Source organism: Pimephales promelas, chromosome 6 (assembly GCF_988280905.1).
Source record: "Pimephales promelas chromosome 6, fPimPro1.hap1.1, whole genome shotgun sequence".
In the NCBI taxonomy this organism is placed as follows: domain Eukaryota; kingdom Metazoa; phylum Chordata; class Actinopteri; order Cypriniformes; family Leuciscidae; genus Pimephales; species Pimephales promelas.
The window spans coordinates 7264780-7291087 of record NC_142774.1 but is presented as its reverse complement, the minus strand read 5'-3'; the positions used below and the strand labels follow the sequence as shown (position 1 = coordinate 7291087).

Genomic DNA, 26308 nt, shown 5'->3' with positions numbered 1-26308 from the left:
TAGCACTGGTCAATAGTTTGGAATATTTAATAAAAAAAAAAAAAGCATTATGAAAAAATGTCTCTTGTGCTCACCTGTAACATTTATGCTCTTTTTTGGTTTATTTCTATTGTATTTTGGTTCTGTTTTCCTGGTTCCTGTTTGCCTGTGTTCCAGGCACGTTTCCATTACAGATTTGCGCAAAACTTTTGCGATATTTTCCAAATGTCGATAAAAAACTATTGCGAAATGACGGTGTTTCCATTAACCAATGTTATGCGACTAAAACGTCTTTTTTTTCTTCCTCTCGCGATAAGTCATTCCAAAAATCATGGCAACGGACTTTGGTAACCTATTTTACAACCATTCACCGCAGTAGACATTATTGGAGACGTGGTGTGTTATCCAAGCATTAATGGCAGGGAAAGACACGGAGTTCCTGGGTGTTTCTCCCTTATTTCTGCTGTGATGTCTTGATGGCATTTCTTTGAGGTTTAGAGAGGCTATTCCTGTAATTATTGTTGTATAGGTGAATTATTATAAATGCGTCTGAAAAAATAACGAGCTAAAAACATCTCCGGATGCACCTTTAGAGAGAACTGCACCTTTTATACGGATTACATAATCAGAAGGTATTAGCTTACGATTCGAATTTGTTCTTTTTAAAGTGGACATTTCTGTTATGTAGTCTGATTTTGTAAAAGAAAAATGTCAATTGATATGTTATGTTTTGTTTCATGTATCATAACTGAAAATAAAACTATAAAAAAGTGGACATTTCAAGCTTTAGTCTATAAAGGATATTGTTTCAGTTCTCGTGCTCCAGTTCACCAAGATCATAAAGCGTGCCTGATTGTTTCATTTTATTTTACAAAAGCACAATTTTTTCTTGTTATTGTGACAGTACGCAAATAAAAGTAGTTGCGAATAATGTATTATTATTTTCAGTATAACCAGAAATGCTAGAGTATTTTAAGTTGATTCCACTGTTGATGGGAAAATGAAAGTGTTCACGGTGCGCCCGTCTTGAATCAACCAAATGACTCGGAAAAAGATTTGTTCATTTTGATGAATGAGTTCGAACAGGTGAGTCACAAACGTGCGTCACAGAACAGAGCAAGGCGAGCATTTGTGCTTCTAAAACTTAAAGTTTGTTATTTGTTTATTAAATGAGTGATCATTTCGCTTGATAAGACCCTTATTCATCTTCTGGAATCGTTTAAAGCCCTTTGAACCGTTTGGAGTTTGCACTGAAACTGTCTTTTGGACCTTGAACCGTTTGGTTCCCATTGAAGTCCATTATATGGAGAAAAATGCTGGAAGGTTTTCATCAAAAACCTTAATTTCTTTTCGACTGAAGAAAGAAAGACATGGACATCTTGGATGACATGGGAGTGAGTAAATTATCAGCAAAAGTTTTTTTCAAAAGTTAACTACTCCTTTAATGCCATTTTCAGAGTTGGATAAAAGAAACAAACAACACTCTTGAAATGATTTGCGTTGATAGCATGTTTAATGACAGCATCAGAGTCTCTCTGCTCTCTAATTTTTGCAGTGCGTGGTCCTCTTTGCGTCTCCCGTGGGGCATTTGGGTCTGTTTGCTAGCACTCATAATTGCAGTGGTGAAAGAGAGAGAAAGAGAAAAAAAACTTGCATCAACAGTAGACACGAGAGATTTAGAAAAACAGTAATTAGAGTTTGAGATGGCAGAGAGCCAGTTAAGACTTCAAGTCATTGTGGACAACATCTTTATGTCATATAGATGTACAGACGTATGCTAGAGTACATTGGTCGGACAGTCAGTCTCAAGCCTTAAACATTTTAATCAAGAAGGAAATTTTTTTTAAAATCTAGTAACTAAAAAAGTAAATTAAGTAACTAGGTCTTACTAAAAAAGCATAAATAAATCTTTCACATGAGGCTTCTAATAGGTAGGCCATACAAGCTTTCCATAAAGTTACAGACATTGGAATAATGTGCACACTAAATCTCGAAACTCCGGGGAATAATGCCAAACAGAGGAGAGTCTGCTGGCAAAAAGAGATCGTAATAAAATGAGAATCAAAACTGGCTTGGATTTTCGGAGATAGCGAGAACAGAGGGATTGGAAATGTCGTATTGGAAATGTCATTTTTTTATTACTCAACGATCGAGTAAGGTATTTTATTTAACAGATAAATTGCCATATAGCTTATTAACAGAGTTCATTGTAAATCTAATCAATTGTGAAGGGTCAATTCGTTGTTTGTTTTAGCGCTGTGCTTGAATTTATTTTCAAGGAAATGCTGTGTCTATTAATGGGTAAAGCTACAGTAATCTTCAGCTAGCTTGAGATCCTTTCCATCTCAAGCCTATACACTGTAGAAAATCAAAATTTTGATAAATTTTATGATAACTTATGTTTTAACATTGCTTTAAGCAATTTTCTACCTTTTTCTTAAATTATTCAGCTTATTTTTCACAACTTTTTTTTACAGTGTAATAGTGCTGTCTGTAGCCAGAATATCAGTTATTTTAAAAAAAATTCAACATTTGACCAAATCAGACTGGCAATTATCATGATAATAACTTTTGTAATGTCGTTAATTTAAAAAATGACTCACACAGAGCCAAAGCACTACCATAACTGTGTTTGGCTTACCGCTAAAGGGACAAAAGTTACATAGTGAACTTTTAATGAACACTAAATCCATAAATGATCCCTGATGAAAAGGTTCTACAACCTTTTCATCTAAGAGAAGAATTAAGTTTGATCATGTAAAAAAAAAAATCCAAATTCCAAAATATTCGCTCTTGGCATCACTGTTCATTCCCTCATAATAAAGCTATTTTTTGATGAATAATACTGGTCTTGAGTTGATTAACTTGTATTGTTGTCAATGATTAACTTTGAATTTAGATGAGGTGCAAATTGGATGGAATAATTTTGCTGGCTTAGATCATTTTTCTGAATATTATTGTTCTTTGTTTCATTTACACACATCAGATGGAAATTGCTCCCTGATGCATCCGTCCAGAAGAGCAACGAACTGAAGTCTGTGAAGACATGACTCATCTCCAATCTGCAATCCAAGGTAAATCGTATAAGTGAATGCAATATATCTCAAACAGTAACATTTGCCAAGTCCAATTCAAATGTCATGATATTGATATATACTACAGCTCATTAATTTGGGATCAGAACGATTTTTTTTTTGAAGAAATTCATACTTTTATTCAGCAAGGATGCATTAAATTGATACAAATGGACAGTAGAAACTTTAATAATGTTACAAAAGTCTTCTATTTAAAAAAAAAAATGCTGTGCTTTTCGAACTCTCCATTCATCAAAGAATCCTAAAAAAAATGATCTTGGTTTCTAGAGAAGTGTTAAGCAGCACAACTGTTTTCAACATTGATAATAATAATAAGAAGAAATGTTTCTTGAGTAGCAAATCAGAATGAATTCTGAAGGATCATGTGACACTAAAGAGAAATGATGCTAAAAAATACAGTTTTACCAATACTGACTGGATACAATTAAGTTTGAAAATAGAAAATACTTCACAATACTATTTCTTTCAAAAATAGTTTTAAAAAATCTTACCACAAACTTATGAGCATTATTGTGTATGTAATACATTAGCTAAATATATGCAACTCAATTCTGATATGCTGCGTGAGTCTGATGATATAAGAAACATAGCATTTCATATATTGTTTCATTGGGAATCACACAATAATTAACTGATGTGTCAGCCGCTTCTGTAAAACTTCTTTGATTTCACCTTAACTCCATCATCATTCAGTCCAGCTCGTCTGACGTTAAACACGTTAGAAAAACAAAAACACTGACTCCAGATCAGCCATTCTTACTACTGCCACAGCATGAGGTGTTTGTGTCGAGTATTTCTGCTGCAAGATTTTAAAAAGACCAAATGTTTTAGTTAATGGTGTTGTGGGCCGGCTGGTATTTTGTGAAGGTGTTGTGGTGTAGCTGTTTGTAGGTTTGAACTCTGCTTGGGGCGATTCGTGAGCTGTCATCATTGTGCACGAGCAGGGCAGTAAACCCCAGGTTTCTCCTTTAATAAGTCTACTGTACGTCACTTTAGATAAAAGTGTCTGCTAAATGACTGCTGATTTGACTACAGCACTGTTTATGTCCTTATATATACATGTCGTATTCAAGCAAAGGCTTTACACTGTAAGTATCCACTCAAAATGAACAGTAGTTTATTGCTGTGACACTTGAAAAACGACTTACTGGAAATGCGAGGTGACTGTAAGAGTAGCCGTAATAGAGGTCAACCATGTGGTTCAGATTGGCTTAAATACCTCGCAGATGATTAGTCTAAAATACTAGACATTCTTTGTCAAATTGTCCCGATGATTTCCTGGCTGCTCAGTGTGAAGCGCGCCACAAACACGAGGCCACAGTGTTACAAATGCATTAGCACACCCCCTCGCCAAGGGCCCCAATCAGCATTCCTTGCTAAAAACGCTCCATTCTTTCTGCCCATGTTTGGGAGAGAGGGGTAGGGAATCCCTCGCGATGACTCATCGAGTTTCTCCGACTGTAAGGGGAATTCACTGGATGGAACGAAGGGAACATGACTTGTTCATTTGTGAATTGAAGCAAACTCCCTGCTAAGAAAACTTGATTCTGTTGCTTTGTTGGCAGAATACAGCAGGGTCTCCAGCTGACAGAATTTTGTTATAAGAACGTTCTCTAAATATTCTTTCAGTGTTGGTTCTGGGAACGTGAAAAACGTCCAGTTTTCTTGACGTTCGGGGAACGTGTTTTTAAAAAGCATAATGTTCCTCAAACGTTCTTTAAACGTAATTTTCGATAAAAAATTCAACATGATAGTAATGTTGATTCATAACATTCCAAGAACCTTCCAAGAGTTTCTTGAATGTTCAGCCCGTTCTCATCCTTTAACGTCATATAGAACGCTATATGCAAAAACGGTGCTATACTACGCACATGGCACCCTTTATCGTTAATATAACACGCGAACCCAAGACGTTATAAATCCTTTAGCGTGAATATGACACGCACACCCTACCCCACACCTAAACTTAGCCCTCAAAGCACGTGTTATATTAACGATAACGGGTGCCATGTGCGTAGTATAGCGCCGTTTTGTCATATAGCGTTCTACTGTATATGACGTTAAAGGATGAGAATGCGTTGGAATGTTACTACACAGCAAAAACTGTGAAATAATGATTATGTTAAAACATAAACAACACCATGAGATTTTTTTTTCTCTTTGTTTGCCTGGCTGTTTTAACTCATACAGCAGCCGAACAAAATCTAAAGTTAAACATGACAACTAAACCAAACACTGATCACCATAATGGTGACTAACATTTGAGTTTTCTTCTTCAGTGATTCTGCTTGTTATCATCAGGTGTCTTCAATAATGTGCAATCATCACTCAATCAATAACTTAAATAATAGCACATTAAAGGAGAACTCATGAACTCTTTTCATGATAATCGAATGTAAAGAGTTTTATCTCTAAAAACTGTTTAGCGTATAACGCTAGTACTGGGGGCATTTAATAAGGAAAAAGATATCGCTAGTTTATATTAACAAGGCTCAAAATAGCACCACACTAACACAGTAACGAAAACAAAGCATTGAGAACTTTGTAAGTGTACAGACCGTTTAATAAGAAGACACTTTATAAAGACAGTTCACTTCGTGTATACAGACAGGAGCCATCTTGGAAAACAGTCACGACAAGTCAAACCACGAACGTCGTGCTGAGTGAGCTGAACTGTATGAAGTTCAACGAACTTCTGAACTGTATGAACAGCTTTCGGGGATCGACTTATCGAGACTATTTTAAATATCGGGGCTATTTTGAGCCTTGTTAGTGGTATAAACTAGTGGTTTCTTTTTACTTAGTAAATCCCCCCAGTACTAGCATTATACGCTAAACAGTTTTTAGAGATAAAACTCTTTACATTCGATTATCATGAAAACAAATCTCAGAGAACGATTGACTTGGTGGTACCGATGTTTTTTTAGACCAAAGGTTCATTTTGCACCGGAGTTCTCCTTTAACTTTAACACTCTTCAGTGTTAATTTCACACTCAAATTTGAAACCTTTAACACTCTTGAGTTTTTGCTGTGTAGTAACATTCAGGAAACTCAAACGTTCCTCAAACGTCAAGAAAACTTTACTTTTTCTGAAAAAAATGTTCACGTTCCCAGAACCAACACTGAATGTTTGAAGAACGTTCTTATAACAAAATTAAATCCAGTAAATGTCAAGTATATCCAGTAAGCATCTAGTATGTGAAAGATTTATCTTTATAGTATACCTGTATTAGCACTATAACTCTATATTATAGAATACTTGGTCACATATGTAATTAAAAATCATATATATTATAGTATATAATACCATCTCTAGTAAATAATATGATGCATAGTCCTGTATAAATAAATAAAAAATATAACCGTAAATAATACTATTAGGTTATAAGTTTAGAGTGTATACTATATAATCATATTTTTTATATAGAATTATAAACCTTAATTGTGTTGAATTCGTATAGAAATAAAAATATTTTATTTCAAAGGCTGCATTTATTTGATCAATAATACAGTCAAAACTGTAATATTGTGAAATATTATTATTACAATTTAAAATAACTACTTTAAAATGAATGCAAATTGTTAGCATCATTACTCCAGTTTTCAGTGTCACATGATCCTTCAGAAATCCTTCTAATATGATGATTTGACGCTCAAGAAACCTATCATCATCATCAGTTTTGAAAACAGTTGTGCTGCTTAATATTTTTGTGGAAACCGAGATACTTTTTTTTTTAGGATTCTTCGAAGAATCGAAAGTCCGAAAGAAGACTTTTTTGTAACATTATAAAAGTCACTTTTATTCATTTTATGCATCCTTGCTAAATAAAAACATTAATTTATTTTAAAAAAAAGTTTTACTGACCCCAAAACTTAATATTTGATCTTACTAAAGTGTTAAAGTGTTCCCCCCCCCATACAGAAATAATTGATGCCGAGAAAACATTGCCAGTTTGAATTTTACATTAAACATTGCCAGTTTTAACACTCCGCATTAGTGCAGTGTTCACTTGAGGAGCAAATATCTCCAGATGCTTTTTATTTGTGAACATGATATCAATAACAGAGTCAGATATTCTGTCTTTTCCAGCCCTAAAAAATCAACTCTACGACAGCGACGACAGAAGGTAAGTACAATCCTCCTGAATACTCTTTTTTTTCTCTATATATTTCATTCTGTCTCTCTCCTTCTGCCTCGCTCTCTCATTTTCCACACTTCACTTCTTCCACTGTTAACCATAGTGGATTCAAACACAAACAAACAAGCAATGCTAACGATTGCAATCACCACTAATTTGGAGGCCCAGCTCTCCACCCCCACTCTTCATCCCAGAAGCCCTTGGGGCTCCAGATGGGTGTAGTGGCTGTCGTGAAGCGGAGAAAAGGACAGAGGTTGGTGTTTCTGGAGATCTTTTCTCTCTTTTCTTTGAAGCTAATTTTCATAGTATCTTCATAGTTTAGATTGGATGACAGGCTGGTTATATATTAGAGGTCACAAATAAGATCAGCCTTAGGATTGGATGAATATTAAACCACAACAAAGCTCACTTTGAGTTTGTATTGTGTCAAACTGCATGCACAAATCGTGTGTAAAACGGTCCCAGCCGAAAGCATAAACAGAGGACGGACGGAGGAGGCAACGGAGGGAGTGGCAGAAGTTGTCGTAATTGGTGTAAGTTTGGAAGGGTTGCAGCCACGCCGCTGGGTTTTGAAAGAGTGTGCAAACGGAGCCCTGTCATTTACCAGACGCCCGTTGGGCTGGGCTGTGTGAACGCAACTCACAACTGTTCTCTAATTAACTCCTGCTCAGAGAGAGAGAGAGAGAGAGAGAGCACTGCTCTGCCAAAGCTGACTAAATGCAGGAGAAAAGAAAAACACTCCGTTTGGCTGCAGTTCGTTTGATTCAGCAAAGTTCACGGTGAAAGTCAGCGCACGCATTGTCGGGTTCAGATTGTTTTTAGTGGTTCCCAGTTTAAAATGTAATTACGATTCGGTTCTCGCATAAGTGCAGCTGTGTTTGAACTTTAAACAAACAAAGAATCACAGCATATTCTAGCATTTCCGGCCCCAAAAGAGCTGAAAGAGTGGCTGCTAACACATTATTTTAGCTCACATGTATGTTACATTTACTTAATAACGGTAAATTCACCTGACCCTAAATGTTGTTCATTAATAACACTGTTACATGGACACCTTAAAATAAAGTGTAATCTAGAACAGGGTGCAAAATATTACTTGGTTACAAAATCTTGTATCAAATGAATTAGTGAATCATTGTGTTGAACTGGTTCATCTGTTGGAACAAATAGATGAATCAGACTTCTCAAAGTTTCATACTCTCTTAGAAGAAAAGGTTCTATATAGAACCTTAAAAGACACTCTTAAAAAAGGGTCCCTGGGGTTCCATACTTGGCCAATAGAACCTTTTACCAAAGAAATGGTTCTATTTAGAACCATTTTTGAGTTCCATATATGAAGCGGGGGATGGAACCATTTCTGGTTCTAAATAGAACCCTTTCTTCTAAGAGTGTATGAGGATCATGACTTTTTTTTGTGCCAAACTCACAATGCTAAAACAAATACTAACCCCTAACCCTTATCTACACCCTAAACCTTAAAGGGATAGTCCACCCAAACAGTTTTGGTTTCCATTTACTTTGACCATAAAATGGTCAACAACAAAAAAATTTGTTCTTAAAAATATCTTCTTTTATGTTCCACAGAAGAATAAAGTCACACAGATTTAGAACGACATGAGTGCACCTCTGTTCATTAGCTACTCTACTCTTTACTTAAATATTTAAGACTCTAGAATCGGTATGTGACAAATGTAATTTATTATTTAATGTATGTTTACGTCATTTCTTTAGGAAGAATTAATTTCCTACGAAATTATGCAATCTGAGGATGTTTGAGGTATCTCTCCCACCTATCGTTATACTTTCAGTCAGAGCAATAGAGGGAGCTTGTGAGCAGAAAACAGGAGTTATGAGTTATATGAGTTAAAGGAGTTGTTCACTTTAAAAAAAAAACAACTTTTGCTGATAATTTACTCACCCCCATGTCATCCAAGATGTCCGTGTCTTTCTTTCTTCATTCGAAAAGAAATTAAGGTTTTTGATGAAAACATTCCAGGATTTTTCTCCATATAATGGACTTCAATGGGAACCAAACGTTTCAATGTCCAAAAGACAGTTTCAGTGCAAACTGTTCAAACGGCTTTAAACGATTCCAGACAATGAATAAGGGTCTTATCAAGCGAAACGATCACTAATTTTTAAAAATAAAAAAACAATAAACAAAAAAAAACAAAGTTTAAGTTTTATAAGCTCAAATGGTCGCCTTGCTCTGTTAGGGTTAGGGTGTGATGCGCGTTCGTGACTCTCCTGTTCGAACTCGTTCATCAAAATGAACAAATCTTTTCCCGAGTCAACTTGTTCATTTCGTTCGTTGAATGAACCAAATGACACGAAAAAAGATTTGTTCATTTTGATAAACGAACGGGAGCGCATCACAGAACAGAGCAAGGCGAGCATTTGAACTTGTAAAACTTAAACTTTTATTTTGTTTTTTTTAAATGAGCGATCGTTTCGCTTGATGAGACCCTTATTCATCGTCTGGAATCGTTTAAAGCCCTTTGAACAGTTTGCAGTTTGCACTGAAACTGTCTTTTGGACCTTGAACCGTTTGGTTCCCATTGAAGTCCATTATATGGAGAAAAATCCTGGAATGTTTTCATCAAAAACCTTCATTTCTTTTCGACTGAAGAAAGAAAGACGTGGACATCTTGGAGGACATGGGGGTGAGTAAATGATCAGCAAAAGTTTGATTAAAAGTGAACTACTCCTTAAAGTAAATAATGACATAATTTTAATTTTAATTTTTAGGTCAACTGCTCCTTTAGTTAAAGGCCCATGCTAACCGAGAATGAAGCTGAATCATTTTTGAATCATCATAGTCTGTTTTTGCAAGATCTGGTAGGAATTGGTGTCTTATCTTTCACACATGCACACTCTTCAGAGTGATGTCATTCCTGCTGGGCTTTTCAGCAACTCCCCTGGCCCATGTCAGACTCTAGATCAAGCTGGCCAGTGTCAAGCTTTCGTCAAACGTACACGATATGCATTAACTGCATCAATGAGGCCAAAAGCTGTTGAAGTCAAGCTCTGTTCAGCAGACAAATGAATCAATCCAGTTCATCTGACAGACACGGGCCTCTCTTTAAGAACTATTGTGGGACAGAGTGACAAGAAAATGCTTTGTGTTTGATTGACACAAGGCTCGCTGGCCTCACAATGAATGGAGAGGTCAGAGGTCAAACTCAGGCCTCCATCTATAGCCACTTGCAAACGAGATGAGCTCTGTCGGGGAATACTGTCACCACGATTTTAGCATAGCGAAGAATGACCGCCTTTGTTCTGACACTGAGAGAAAACGCTGCATCTTTTTGGGGCATAAGAGGTCCTTAGTGTTCCTGTTCGAGCACTATCCTTTCTTCCATCTTTCTCAATTTCTTTCTTATCAATAAGCAAACATTTTCATATCAGAGTTTCTGTATGGATTAGCATTAGCATTGTAGCTCAGAAGCAGTCTAAACATGAGAGATATTTTTACAAGTGTCTTTTTACAAGGATACATCCGTTTTTGACGACTGTTTATTTAGTGTGTGTGTGTGTGTGAGTGTGTTTATGTATGTTTTCAACCGAGTCATAAGTTCCCTTGAGAAGAAATGTCGTTAGAGGTTAACTAAGTCTGTAAAAAACTGTGGAAAAAAGTATTTTTGTTTGTTAGGTTTTTTTATTCTAAAAATGTTCTTTTCTTTCTTTAAATATCAGGGTTTGGGTTGGAACTAATCATAAATAGCTTTTAAACAATATACACTACCATTGAAAAGTCTGGGATCTGTAAGATTTTTTAACTTTAAAAAAAATGCTTTTGAAAGAAGTCTCTTATGCACTGTAAAAAAATATTGATGGTTTAACTTAAAACAGTAAGTAACCTGGGTTGCCTTAAAATTTTAAGTTGATTGAACTGGAAAAAGTGACTTAATACAATGAAGTAGATTAATTTAACCATCAGAAACTCAAAATAAAAAGTTATCTCAACTAAATAAATTATTATAAAGTTGATTTGACAAAAGAAAATATGTTGTGATAACAAATCTTGAAAATATTTTTTACAATGTGCTCACCAATACTTCATTTATTTGATCAAAAATACTGGAAAAACACAGTAATACAGTGATATATTATTATAATTTGAAGCAACTGCTTTCCATGTCAGCCATTACTCCGGTGTTCAGTGTCACATGACGCTTCAGAAATCAATACTATGCTGATTTGCTACTCAAGAAACATTTTTCATTAATAATGCTGTAAAAATACATTGAAATAATTGTTTGATGAAAGTTGGAAAAGAACAGCATTTTTTTAAATATAATTTTTATTGTAACAATATATTCCCAATTTTGAACAATTTAACCCTGGGTCATGGGGTCTATACGACCCAATCGACTTTTACTTAATAATACATTTTTAAAAAAAACCTTCATCTCAGTGCAATAAGATTTTGTGACGTTTCATACATTATCTATAGACCATTTCACAAGATGTAAACAACACTGGTCCAGAAACACTTCCTGTTTCAGTTTGTAACCGTTTTCTTTATTTCACGTGTAAAGAAAACATCTTAAAGATGTTTGTTTAACTTTTTGATTCAGTTTTAAATGTTCTGTTGGTTGTATTTTATCCCAGCTTTTATGTAGTGTTAAAAAACTGAAACAGGAAGTGCTTCTGGACCAGTGTTGTTTACATCTTGTGAAATGGTCTATAGACACACAAAAAACTGGGCTTGATTCGGTTGTTCTGAAGGTATGTAAAAAAAAAAAAGTTAAATGTTTACACTTCTGGCCTTCGAATGAATGGGAAATGTGAAAAAAACTAAAATCCGGCATAAATCTGAAATTTTTTACACAGAAAGGCCTAGTGCTAGAGCATAAATGCAATGTATCATAAAAAAAAAAGAAATATTTCATATGCAAGCTAATGGTGTAGTTGATGAATTGTGTGGTATATGGATACAAAAGTACTTTATATATCCAAAAAAATAGCAAAATAAAAAAAGATGAAAAGTAAACAAAAAATTTATATATTATTTGTATGATTAGAATTGTATATTTTTTGTACAATTACTCAATCAATTGTTGGGGTCGTATAGACCCCAAAGCTCAGAAGTGTAAACAGAAAACGAAGACCATTGCTAAATAAAAGTATGAATTTCTTTTAAAAAATAAAAAATAAAATCTTACTGACCCCAAACGTCTGAATAGCAATGTGTCTGACACATTTGATTGTTTTGGTGTTTTGTATTAACTCAGCAATATGTGATCTACAATGACAAAACTATGAATGAAGAAGGGGATTTTCCAAAGAAAATCTATAGTCCATCCTTTATTATATTTCCACAGATGTCTCATTTTGGTATTTCCATCCACATGCGAGACCAAAGCATTCCAGCAGAAATTCCCTGAACTCTTCAAAGCCTCGACTGTAACTCTGTGGTCAGAGTCATTTATACCTTGAAGAGTTTAAATGTTTTTGGAGCACTGCATATTAATGATAAATGCTTTAGTTTACTAGCTGCTCGTGTTACTGAACTTCAAAGCAGTCTGGATTACGACGTTCTCCTCCTCACTCCGTTCTCCTTCCCTCCCCTCGACTTCCCTCTCTCTTCTCCTCCCGGCTGGAATTCTGTGTAATTAGCAGGCCGTTAATGGTCCGTGCGATTAGAGCCTTTTAGATAGTGAGGTTTTACACATTGGCCCAATCTAATCACTAACAGGCGTGTGGATTCGTTCATTTGAACCATGTGCAGAAGTTGTGGAGACTGAGAGAGAAGGTCAGATACTGTTTAGTAAAGTTTAGACATGGTTGTATTTTTCACAGAAGAATTACAGTGCCAGGTGGAATTTGGGTCTTTTCTATGGACATTTCTGGACTCTTTCTTAAATTGAATGAACATTGTGACACACACCCAACATTCTGATCTTGTCAAAATTATATCGTTCATCAGGATTATATATATACACACTCGCCTAAAGGATTATTAGGAACACCTGTTCAATTTCTCAATGCAATTATCTAATCAACCAATCACATGGCAGTTGCTTCAATGCATTTAGGGGTGTGGTCCTGGTCCAGACAATCTCCTGAACTCCAAACTGAATGTCAGAATGGGAAAGAAAGGTGATTTAAGCAATTTTGAGCGTGGCATGGTTGTTGGTGCCAGACGGGCCGGTCTGAGTATTTCACAATCTGCTCAGTTACTGGGATTTTCACACACAACCATTTCTAGGGTTTACAAAGAATGGTGTGAAAAGGGAAAAACATCCAGTATGCGGCAGACCTTTGGGCGAAAATGCTGAGGAGAATGGGCCGACTGATTCAAGATGATAGAAGAGCAACTTTGACTGAAATAACCACTCGTTACAACCGAGGTATGCAACAAAGTAGCAGAAGACCCCAACGGGTGCCACTCATCTCCATTAAGGCAGTTCTGAAGGCGAACACAGTATTAGTGTGGTGTTCCTATAATCCTTTAGGTGAGTGTATATATATATATATATATATATAGCTTTGATACAATCTGTATTTTGAAAAGCGCTATATAAATATATTTGACTTGACTTGAATTTGACTATAGTATAATAGAGTATAATATTAGAGAATGGTGCGGGATGACATATTTTTGTTGGCCAAAGCAGGATCCTGGTTCCCTCGACAAAAACTCAATAGGATTTTTTCATTGGCTTTTGGATTATTGCAGAGTATAATATATGTGACTCAACAAAACTTCATGACGCTTACATGTTTTGATTCTTACAATCTCTGGAGTCCCATTTAGACACTTGTTAGCAACCTCCTTTTACAAGACGAAAGAACTTCTCAGAAATTACTAGAGGGTATTGCTGATGTAATCAACATTTTAAAAAGTTTTAAAAAAGTTCAAGATAAGACCGAGTATAGTTCAAAATTCATATTTGATGAAAGGTTTCGATCCACTTCAAATGTTGACTACCGTATTTTATATCATAGAATAAGCATGAAAATATCTTGAGCTTGTGTTCACCACAGACCTTATTTCAGTCATTTAACCAAAAACCCATTAAAAAACCCATTGATTTCCGGAAGTGCTAAAATGCTAATTCGTTTTTTGGGTTATGGCCTACAAAAATATGTCATCCTTGCAGCACTCTCTCATCTCTCTCTCTCTCTCTCTCTCTCATCCCTCATCTCTCTCTCTCTCTATCATCTAACTATACATCATATATCTCTCTATCATCTATTTTAGTGTTAAAAGATTTTATTTTGCCAACATTTGCTCAATATTTTCAGAGCAGCTTTGCTTTCATTTACATTCATTTTTGATAGCAGATTTTATATTGGTTCCTTTGAGGGTGACAGATGCTGTAGAATCAGGAGTCCTGGCAGCGATACATCTCCCTTTCGTCCGCTCACTGTATCGCTCTCTTTGTCTCCCTCTCTTTTTCCCTTTTCCCCCCGTCAGTCCAAAACCTCCTGCTCCCCTGCTTGGCCCAATCTGGAGAGAGTTAGTGCCATCCCAATGGACCGGGTCAAGCAGCTCTTTTGTGCTGGTCTAGGATCAGCTGTGTTTATCCCAGTCGTCACCTCACACACTTGAAGAGAGGCCACAAGACTGACCACAAAACAGTTTCAAGCAAATCTCCGTCATGGATCAGCCGTTGTTAGCAGTGTCTCAGTGTCACACCGAGGAGGACAAAACGCACTCGGGTTTTTATTGCTATATACTCAGTTTACTGCTTGATTTAGTAACTTAAGGGAATTTTTCACCCAAAAATGACAAATCTGTTATCATTTACTCTCGTTATCGTGATTTCATGGAAGACAAAAGGAGCCATTATGCAAAATGTCCCCACTCTCAAACTCAATGGACACAGAAGCTCCAAACAAATAATAATCTATGTTATTCAAGCACTATTTTCCAAGTCTTGTGAAGCCATACGATATAACTTTATGTGAGGAACAGAGTGGCATTTTTTTTTTCGTTTATTTTAGAAAATGTGCTGAGAAGGGGAACGTTTTTTAATAATAATGGCGAAATGTTTCTCACACACAGCTTCAGTAACACATGTTGTATAAACTGCTTGTACTTTTTATTGTTTTTTTGGTTATTTTTGGAGTTTGACACCAGCCCCATTCGGTTTCATTGCAGAAAAGAGAGGCAGAATTTAAAGGGATGGATCACATAATGAAATGATGTCATCATTTACTTCATGTTGTTGACTCTCCTCTGTGTAACAGATTTTTATTTTTATTTTTTGGCCCATAAAATGGAAGTTACTGGTAACCAAAGTGGTTACAAAATATTTTCTTTATTTCCAACTAAAGTCAATTTTTGGAATTTTTCTTTTTTTGGGGTCAACTTTTAAATAAATTGAATTGTTATTATTATTATATAATTGTTTCAGAAGATGGTGTATTCTCCATACAGTTTCATAAACTCTGGCAATGTATAAAAAACAAATGCCTCTAGGTTATTTTATCAAGTCTCATGATGATGACAATAACAACAATTACAGTACAGATGATAATCGTCTTTATATTTTTTGCATCATTGCATTTTTCAGGATGTTTCATTGACAGTGTAATAGGACTTCGATGTCCATAGGTTTTAGATTTAGCTGTCTTGTGTTTTTTTTTTTTTTTTGCTGTCTGTTTGTAGAAAACTGAGGAAATGATTAGCGAGAGACAGTACCACCCCTCCCTGTGCTTTGCTATGTGTGTGTGTGTGTGTGTTGACTGTCCGTATGGCAGAAGAGTGGCACTGAGAAATGTAATTAAACCAACCCACCCCCTCCCCATCACTAACACTATCTCTATATCTACAGTATGTATCCTTCTTGCTCTCTCTTTATCCTAATGTCCAGTGTCTCTCAGAGTCTTCCTGCTTTCTCATCTTTGGCATACTGGCCTCATTATCTTATCATCAGATGGTTCTGGTCAAACTTGGGGTTAGGGGACTTTTAAAGTCCTTAAAGGGATAGTGTATTTAAAAATGTAAATTCCGCCATCATTTACAGCCTCTAAAGATATTTTGAAAAATGTTTTGTTTTTTCATGTCCATACATTGAAAGTCAATTGTTTTGGACCCCATTGACTTTCACTGTTAAAACGTTCTTTAAAATATATATATATAAATATATATTGTGTGTATTTTACTCAGCCTGATGTTGTTCCAAAGAAATTTGTAAAAATGTTTTGTTTTTTTATATCCATTTCATACATTCACTGTAAAAAAAAAAAAAAAAATTCAAGATTTGTTATCAAAACATTTTTTTCTTTTGTCAAATCAACTTAATTTATTTAGTTCAGATAACTTATTATTTTGAGTTTCTGATGATTAAATCAATCTCCTTCATTGTATTAACTCATTATATATGGTCAAAACCCGTTGAAACGCTCTTCAAAATATATGTTTAGTGTTTTACTCACCCTCATGTTGTTCCAAAGATATTTTAAAGAAAGTTTTCCTTTTTGGTATATTCATACAAAGTGAATGGAGTCCATTGTAGTTTTGGACCCCATTGACTTTCATTATGTAGACAGAAAACAGTTTAACCAGTCTTCAAAATATCTTATTTTCTGTTTCATAGGAGAAAGAGAGTCATAGACTTACAATGAAGGATGGACAGGAGCTGTATCTAAGGACTAGACAATGGACCCCATTGACTTTGATTATATAGACAAACACTGTTAAAACGTTCTTTAAAATACAGTATGTTTTGTGTGTATTTTACTCGGCCTGATGTTGCTCCAAAGATATTTAAAAAAAAAAAGTTTTGTTTTTTATATCCATTCCATACATTGACATTCAGGGTAATCCAATGTTGTTTTGGACCCCAATGACTTTCATTATATGGTCAAAACCCGTTGAAACGCTCTTCAAAATATATTCTTTTGTGTTTTACTCACCCTTGTGTTGTTCCAAAGATATTTTGAAGACAGTTTACCTTTTTTGTCTGTTCATACAAAGTAAATTGAGTCCATTGTTGTTTTGGACCCCATTGACTTTCATTATGTAGACAGAAAACCAGTCTTCAAAATATCTTATTTTCTGTTTCACAGGAGAAAGAGAGTCATAGACTTACAATGAAGGATGGATAGGAGCCATACCTAAGGACCAGACAATGGACTCGGCGCGTAAACTAACACACCAGAAAACAGTCAGGACACCTTTGTAACAACCGTCCACAACACCTGAGCACTGTGACAGGGACTTCTACACAGGCAAGGACTAGTTCGCTTCCATTGTTGTCTTCTTTGTCCATTTCTTTCACCCCTCTTTCTCTATTCCTCGCTCTCTTTATCTATCACTCTTGCACGGATGAGTGAAGCGGCACCTTCTCTGTTTAGGGTGTGTGGAGAGAGAAAGAGAGGGATGCAGGGAGGGAGGGAGCGTGAGGAGGAGAGGGGGGCAGTGATGACACTGCATGGTGAAGTCATACTCCATGACATCATCCTCTGGAGCGGAGCCAGGAGAGCCAGCAGTCTCTCTCTCTCTCTCTCTCTTTACACTCTCTTTCAGAAGGAGCTGGAGTAAAACTCTAGGAGTCTTTTGTTCCCCCAATCCCCCAGCACAAACAGCAGCCCCCTCCTCCGCCTCTGTCTCTCGGTCTGTCCGTCCGTCTCTTGTAGAGCCTCAGGGCTTGTGCTTGTAGACGAGTCCTGGCTGCAGCACGATCGATACAAACACGGCAAGTTGTGTGTCCCTGGCTTCCCTCTGTCTACATACAGACGCTCAGTTCATTTACTACTCGCTTTTATGCAACATGTGGTTTTTAGCTCAGTATTTTGTTCTTACACACACTCTATTTGTAAATGAAATGTGTGCGATTAATGTTAAAGTTTCCTGCCTCGGTTTTCGGGAGATAATGTGAGCGAAGCTGGCCGGTGCAAAAGCTGCCGCCACAATGCCAGGGTGTTTACCAGGGCATTGGCAAAGGGTTCTGAGCGCTTGCTGGGACCATATTCAACCACACGGAATACACTTGCAGTCAAATGCCCAAGAAATATGAGTTCACCCCAATGAGGATTTTTTTTTTTTTCAGGCAAAAATTTAATATTTGCACGGCCGCTTAGAAATGTGATCATAAGCTCCACAGCACAATTGGTAGGGTGAGTTACACACGTAAGCTTAAACCTCAGACTAGTTTTGTTAAAACCCTAAATATGAGAAAGAGTGATGTATACGTGCCTAATAATTACTATTATTGCCGTTGTATATAAAACAATAGATCTATATCATACCTCTGACTCAACACATACAGTCAATATATATATATATATATATATAGATAGATATAGATAGATATTGATATTGATATATCATGTAATTCAGTGGATTTTGTGTGTCATGTTTATTGATTGCATTGATTCTTCTCTGGCCATTTGTCCACATGTTGTGCCCTTTTGTGTGCTTGATTACCAGTAGATGTAAATGAAGAGCTCATAAAATCATTGAAAGTAAGGTAAGTTATTTTATCAAATAAAAGAATAATTGATTTACTGATAAATGCCAGTGAAATAATCTCTTTTGTCTATATTGGGTATTATAGTTTTTGTTTTTTGTTTTGTTTTTTAAAGTAGTTCACTTTAAAAAAAACTTTTGCTGATAATTTACTCACCCCCATCTCATCCAAGATGTTCTTGTCTTTCTTTCTTCAGTCGAAAAGAAATTAAGGTTTTTGATGAAAATATTCCAGGATTTTTCTCCATATAATGCACTTTAATGGGAACCAAACGGTCCAAATGAGAGTTTCAGTGTAGTTTAAATGGCTTTAAACTACACCAGATGATGAATAAGGGTCTTATCTAGCGAAACCATCGGTCATTTCAAAAATAAATAAAAAAAGTTTAAGATTAATAATCACACATGCTCGCCTTGCTCTGTTCTGTGATTAGCGTTTGTGACTCTCCTGTTCAAACTCGTTCATCAAAATGAACAAATCTTTTTTCGAGTCATGACTCGAAGGGTCCTAGATAAGACCCTTATTCATCGTCTGGAATCGTTTAAAGCCCTTTGAACAGTTTGCACTGAAACTGTCAATTGGACCTTGACCCATTTGGTTCCCATTGAAGTCCATTATATGGAGAAAAATCCTGGAATGTTTTCATCAAAAACCTTAATTTCTTTTCAGCTGAAGAAAGAAAGATATGGACATCTTGGATGACATGGAAGTAAATTATCAGAAATTTTTTTTTAAAGTGAACTACTCCGAAATGTATATTTTCAGAGTATAAAATGTATTTTCTTAAACTAAAAAAGTTTTTATATTTTGCATAAAAATAATGATTTAGAATAATTCAACATTTTTATAGTTTAAAAGGATGCTGTCCCGTCCTCTGAAGACATGTCAACAAACATGAACATTCAGAGAGCAACAAACTTACACTTTCTTGAACTGATCAGGTATAGGATCATTTTATGCATGATAACAAGCATATGGTTCCTTCAAAGTTTGTTTTCGTTTCTATGATCCACCTCTTGGTTATGTCAATTTGACATAATGAGTTGCATGTTCACAATATCAGCACAGGGATCATGCTGTCAAACCTGTTCCTCAGAATGAACTTGCAGAACCAGATCACCAAGGGCACTTCCACAGAGACCTGCGATGACGAAGGTCTCTATAGCAATAGAGTCACCAAGCACAGTTTGTGCTGCCTTTATGTGATCCAAAAGAGATTTTTCACTGTGACTTTCGGTGGACAGTTCTAAAAAGAACCTCTTTTTCTTACTGTAAAGAACAGAAGGGGTGTGCATAAGGCTAACATGACACCTTCATAATCATTACATGACATATGTTATGAATATGAAGGAAGTTTTATGCATGTTTGTGACAACTGTCATTAAGTGTCATTCGCTCAGTTATGACATCTTTAATGCAAATATGACATTGTTTGAGATGTCTTTGTTATGACACCTTGACATAAACCATAACATCATAACCTGTCAGTGTCATGACAACTTGAGAGACAACATGAAGAACATTACTTACTTACATGAAGATGAACATTTTGTAGGTCTCAGTTTTGCATACCACAGGGCCTTTCGCTTAGAAAGTGAACCTGATTAGGCACTACGGGACAAACCTGTAATTTCATTTCGCAGTGTCCGGCTGGTTTCTGCACATATAATGATAGAGAGAACGAGAGAATGTGCTCAATGTGTCGTGTTTAAAAAGTAGAGCCAAGATCTGACTAAGATCACATGGGGGGAAACAGGCTCAAACACAGAGCTCATCAATAAAGCTCTTGTTAACTGCTCTGAAGCATCAAATAAGTCAGATTCTGTACACAGAACCGCAGTAATGAGACGGTTATGAGACAGGATTACGCAATGCGAAAACCCAGATGTGCTTATGCACACGAAACAGGGAGCATTTACAAATTAATATATATCATATATAACCTTTAAAATATTAGTATAAAAAGTAAGTTATATATAATAAAGAATTAATTGTAATACACTAAAATGTAACTATGCATAATTAAAATAATCTTTATAGTAATAATTATCAAATATTATGCATTAGTCTTTTAGTGTATTATTAGTTCACATTTGGACTTGTGATTCATTCCTGATGGTGAGTCAGAAAAGATATGTGTGGTACACACAAAAGCAAGAAAGTCACGGCTAAAAATTATCTGGTATTTTCACATAAATTTGGAGGAATCGATAATGTAGCATAATATCACCTGATTTATTTCCACTAATGTTTTGTCAAATGGAAGTTCATGGGAAAAGCTTGCATTTGAACATTCTTAGAAGCAGAAAAGAATAGGGAACAAATTGTGTGTGTGTGTGTGTGTGACTCATTATTGATTGTGACTCATGGGTGCAGTACTTTTGGATGAAGAGCATTCAAAAATACACGTACTGCATGTACATTCCACATGTCGATGCATCTCTGGTTCAGATTACACGACTTTAGCCCGTTTTTGGCATGATCCGTTTAACGTAGGGTGTCATGGGGATGCAAAAACGACAACGGGCGTCGGGATGCAAGATTCGTATAGTGTGTCATAGTGGGCGACAACTTACGTCGCGTCTGCGATGCTTCACAACATCACGACAAAAAGACTAGCATGTTTAATTTTTTTAACGGTCGTCCACAACGGTTCCGTCACATGAGGTTGACCAATAGGAGCACTGAAGCTTTTCCGTACACAACTTTCAAAAATGGCGAAACGAAAGAGAGACGATGGTGCTAACGTTAAAACTAAAAGTTAAAATATATAAGAAAACAATATTTGACCTCAAGTTCTCTTTGGACGATTGACAGCCCATACTGTCATCATTGAGCGATCCAGGAACGTGTCCATTGTTGGGGTTTCTTTTTTTTTTTTTTTTTTTAATTTTCTGAACACAGCACAGCCAATACAACCCTTACCGTTTCATCCATTGTTTGTTTACCTTCATTTCCGGACTCGCTACTAGTTTTGCCTTCTCGATGACATCACGTGCGGCGTTAAAGACGGCATGCGATGACTGGTCAGGAAGCAACGTGTAGTCTGACATGTGTCTTGTCCACGACACGACAAGATTTTAGGAGTCAAAATTGTGTAATCTTGCACGGTGACTATTGTAACAGACAAAAAACTCGTAATCTGACAGTGACTATCATAACAGATAAAAAAAATTGCATAATCTGACAGTGACTATCGTAACAGACAAAAAAACTCGTAATCTGACTATCGTAACAGACAAAAAGAATCGCATAATCTGACAGTGACTATCGAAACAGACAAAAAAACTCGTAATCTGACTATCGTAACAGACAATAAAAATCGCATAATCTGACAGTGACTCGTAACAGACAAAAAAACTCGTAATCTGACAGTGACTATCGAAACAGACAAAAAAACTCGTAATCTGACTATCGTAACAGACAAAAAAAATCGCATAATCTGACAGTGACTCGTAACAGACAAAAAAACTTGTAATCTGACAGTGACTATCGTAACAGACAAAAAAACTCGTAATCTGACTATCGTAACAGACAAAAAAAATCGCATAATGTGACAGTGACTATCGTAACAGACAAAAAAACTCGTAATCTGACAGTGACTATCGTAACAGACAAAAAAAATTGCATAATCTGACAGTGACTATCGTAACAGACAAAAAAACTCGTAATCTGACTATCGTAACAGACAAAAAAAATCGCATAATGTGACAGTGACTATCGTAACAGACAAAAAAACTCGTAATCTGACTATCGTAACAGACAAAAAAAATCGCATAATCTGACAGTGACTATCGTAACAGACAAAAAAACTCGTAATCTGACTATCGTAACAGACAAAAAAAATCGCATAATGTGACAGTGACTATCGTAACAGACAAAAAAACTCGTAATCTGACAGTGACTATCGTAACAGACAAAAAAATTGCATAATCTGACAGTGACTATCGTAACAGTCAAAAAAACTCGTAATCTGACTGACTATCGTAACAGACAAAAAAATTGCGTAATCTGACAGTGACTATCGTAACAGACAACAAAAAAAAAGTGTAATCTGATCCAGGCATAACTTTTATCACTCAGACATAGTTTACAGTCAGGTTGCGAGAGTCATTAATCTACATCTTGCATCATGACTGATGTTAGACCGTCATTACTTTTGCTTCTGTAATTGTTCACTCATAAACTTGTGACTGATTCATTTTTACGACACCAATCACAGCTTATCTCTTTGTTTGTGTCATCAGCATTTCAACCAGCCCCGGTCCCGTGAATAAGCACATCCGCAGGTTCACACACTGTCCGGTCTCTCCTCATGTTTTGATGTGTTGGATGCATGTGGGGGGAAAGGCAACAGTGCATGTGACCAGCAGAAGAGTGTGTATCTGAAGTGAGTACAAAGGGACATTTACGCCTGTGTCCGGCCTGCAGACTGAAGGCTCTGCTTTGTGTTTGGCGGAGAGCTCAACTCACCCCCTCCTGCTCTCAGACTCAGCACATCATCCACACCTCTCTCGTTCTCACCGTTTCTTACGCATTGGCCACATATACTCACCCTCACTCCCCCATCCCTCAGACTGACAACACAAAGCAGCTGTGGACATTGTACACAGTGAGCGGCAGTCACACAACGAGACAATGAAGTGAAACCAGAAAAGTTCATCCGGATAATGTTGTCTTGACAAAACATATTCTGGTTTAAAGGGAGAATTCGGTCATCTTTTACGTTGCAAACCTGTTTGAGTTTCTTTCTTCTGCTGAACACAAAGGAAGACATTTTGAAGAACGGTTGGCACCATTGACTTCCATAGTATTTTTTTTTTCTACTATGGACGTGAATGGTCATTCAATCCAATCATTCTTCAAAATATCTTCCTTTGTGTTCAGCAGAAGAAAGAAACTCATACACTAGGGCTGTCAAACGATTAATCACGATTAATCGCATCCAAAATAAAAGTTTGTGTTAACATAATATATGTGGGTGCACTGTGTATAATTATTTTATATATACAAATACACACATGCTTGTATATATTTAAGAAATATTTTCACGTATATAGATTTATATATAATTTATATTATATATAAATATAAATATTTTATATATAAATAATATTTTTCTTAAATAAACAAGCATGTGTGTGTATATATATACAAAATAATTATAAACAGTGTCATGTGTATAATCATACATACTTTTTTTTTTAAATGCATGTTCCTTATAATATTTCATTAAAATAATCCGCTCCCCCTTGCTGCAACATCTCATCTCTTCTCTGATGATGTGTTCGCTGGTGCGAGGGCGGGACAACCTGTCACTCACATGACAAGCCCCGCCCTACATTTTTGTTCAGAAGCCGTTTCTCTCATTACAATAGGGAAACAAAAGACTATCGTTGACTTTTTCTTTTTTTGTAAAATGGTATCCGGTTTTACAGCTTCATTGACATGACAACGGTACACCAAAATTATTTAAAAAAATGTAAAACTAAGTGCTTTTATAAAATTGTAAGCTTCACATTTATGCTTTTAAATAAAGCAATATTCGGCCCCATTCACTTTAAAAAAAAATAAGAACAAGGATGAATGATAAAATCATTTTTTATGGATAAAAAATAAATAAATAAATACAGACAGACAGGAGAACTAAGCCAGTACTATATTTATCAAGGGAATCTGAACGAATCTGCTAGTCATTTATGCAGGTGTGAAAGGTATAAAAAACAGCTTTGTGTTTGTCAGAGGTGGTCTCACTGATTTTACCCACTGTCCTCCACATGGCTGTGCTGTGGGCTGCGGTTAACATCAGTATTGTGGTTCTGGAGCCACACATGCTGACCCTGGATTAGCCTGGACCTGCATGTGACTGTCCTTCCTGATCAGGAGATACTAATCAACGCTGGTCACTGAGTGAGTATGAAAAACACAGCGGTTCTCCATACATTTTTTTAGCAACAGGACTTACACTCCAATTCTGGTAGAATTTGGAAATGTGTAATCGAGGTTAAAAGTCGGGGTGTGTTTAAGGCCTATAACACACTTCCTTACAGGGTGAAATGGATAGTTCACACTAAATGCAAATTCTCTCATCTTTTGGATCTTTATCACTTACTTTCTTCTAAGAAGCACTAGAGATAGATAATAGTGTTGTTTATGTCCATTGTGTATATATTTAATTATATCTATAGCCTATATTGTATGTTTGATGTTTTGTTCACTTCATATTCATCAACAATATTATTGATCTAAATGTACTGACACTGTTGTATGAGAACTGAACTGAGCTGGACGATGACATCATTTTTTTTTTTCTGCAGAACTGCTTTATGAAACTAACTCGTTTAATAATTGATGATCTTTATGACGGAACCGAATCAACACTGAACAGACTTCAGTCATTCAGGCATCATTTTCCTGCTGTTAAAGCTGTGAAACAATATGTATAAGCTTTATATAAATAAAGATGACTTGACTTTTGTTTTAAATTGTGTATTTGTTTATTAAAGCAATATTGGACTGTATCATGCTGTGACAATAAAGTGGTTTTATTGGATGAGTTCTTAGTGCAATACAGTGTGACCTCTCTGTACAGTTATAACTAGCCCACAGAGGCCCATTTATAAAAGACAGGTTATAGAATATATGACCTTTGACCTTATTCCTAAACAGTGGTTGTTTTGTTTTTAATGGCAACCAGGCAAACTCAAAAAGTCTGCCACTATAATTATCTCTCTCTTTTGTTGTGTGCTGTAGTGGGTTGCAGGCTGATGGAGGGTGATTCAGTCTGAACTAAATGACTGCTCTAACAGAACGGCACCAGTGACCTTATGGAAGCATCATCATCTCACCCTGTGGCCATCTGGTAGTGTGATCACACACACATCCACCTCTCTCTTGAAAGCATGCACACTCTTACACAAACACACAGTGTGCTATAAACGTGTGAGCTCATGTACATGAGCAAGAAGAAAAACACATGCTTACACACTATATTTTTTCTCTCCCTTGAAGGCAAGCACACACACATTTAGATGTGCAAGAATAAAAACAAATGCTTATACACTAGCATAAAATCCTACAAATACACACTTATTTACAAGTATGTAACTAAATATTGAATACCGAGGGTGATTAAATGTCAAATCATAAAGGATTAGCACAAACAACAAGGAAAGTTTTGTTATTATTTACTGACCTTCATGTTGTTCCAACCTGTAGCCTAAGCTGTTTTTCCCTCATGTAATATTAAGAGAAAATACCATGTTTTTTCATGTCTCGTAAAGAAATGCGTGGAATCAAACCACAGTTAATAGGCCTATTTGATTAAGATAATATTAATTAATATTCCGTATACTCAGTTATATGATTTAAAAACGGGTTATGAAATTAACGGGGGCTTAGAGCAAAAATGCCACGATCAAAAATGTTAATAAAGTTTAAATAAATTGAAGTGATTTCTATTTACGTGATGTTTATTGCAGCGTTGTACATTATAACCAATCACACAGGTATCTGTTGAACACGTGCCTGAAATGGCCAATCAGAGACGTTTATATATTACCTAACGGTGAAGAAGAAGAAAACGTAAAACTTCTGAAGGGAAGGGTTTTTTTTTTTTTTTTTCAGCGTTCAGACTAAGTTCTGCAGTTTCGCGAATTATTTCATT

The 26308-nt window shown here is 36.0% G+C and overlaps 1 long non-coding RNA gene across 1 annotated transcript; it reads left to right on the top strand.

The window, feature by feature from the left end:
- The first annotated feature begins 709 nt into the window (after window positions 1–709).
- Window positions 710–18434, top strand: LOC148978489 (uncharacterized). Its single transcript, XR_016168810.1, has 3 exons — window positions 710–3053; window positions 7165–7201; window positions 17240–18434. It is a non-coding gene; the product is annotated as an uncharacterized LOC148978489 (long non-coding RNA).
- Window positions 18435–26308: the final 7874 nt, after the last annotated feature.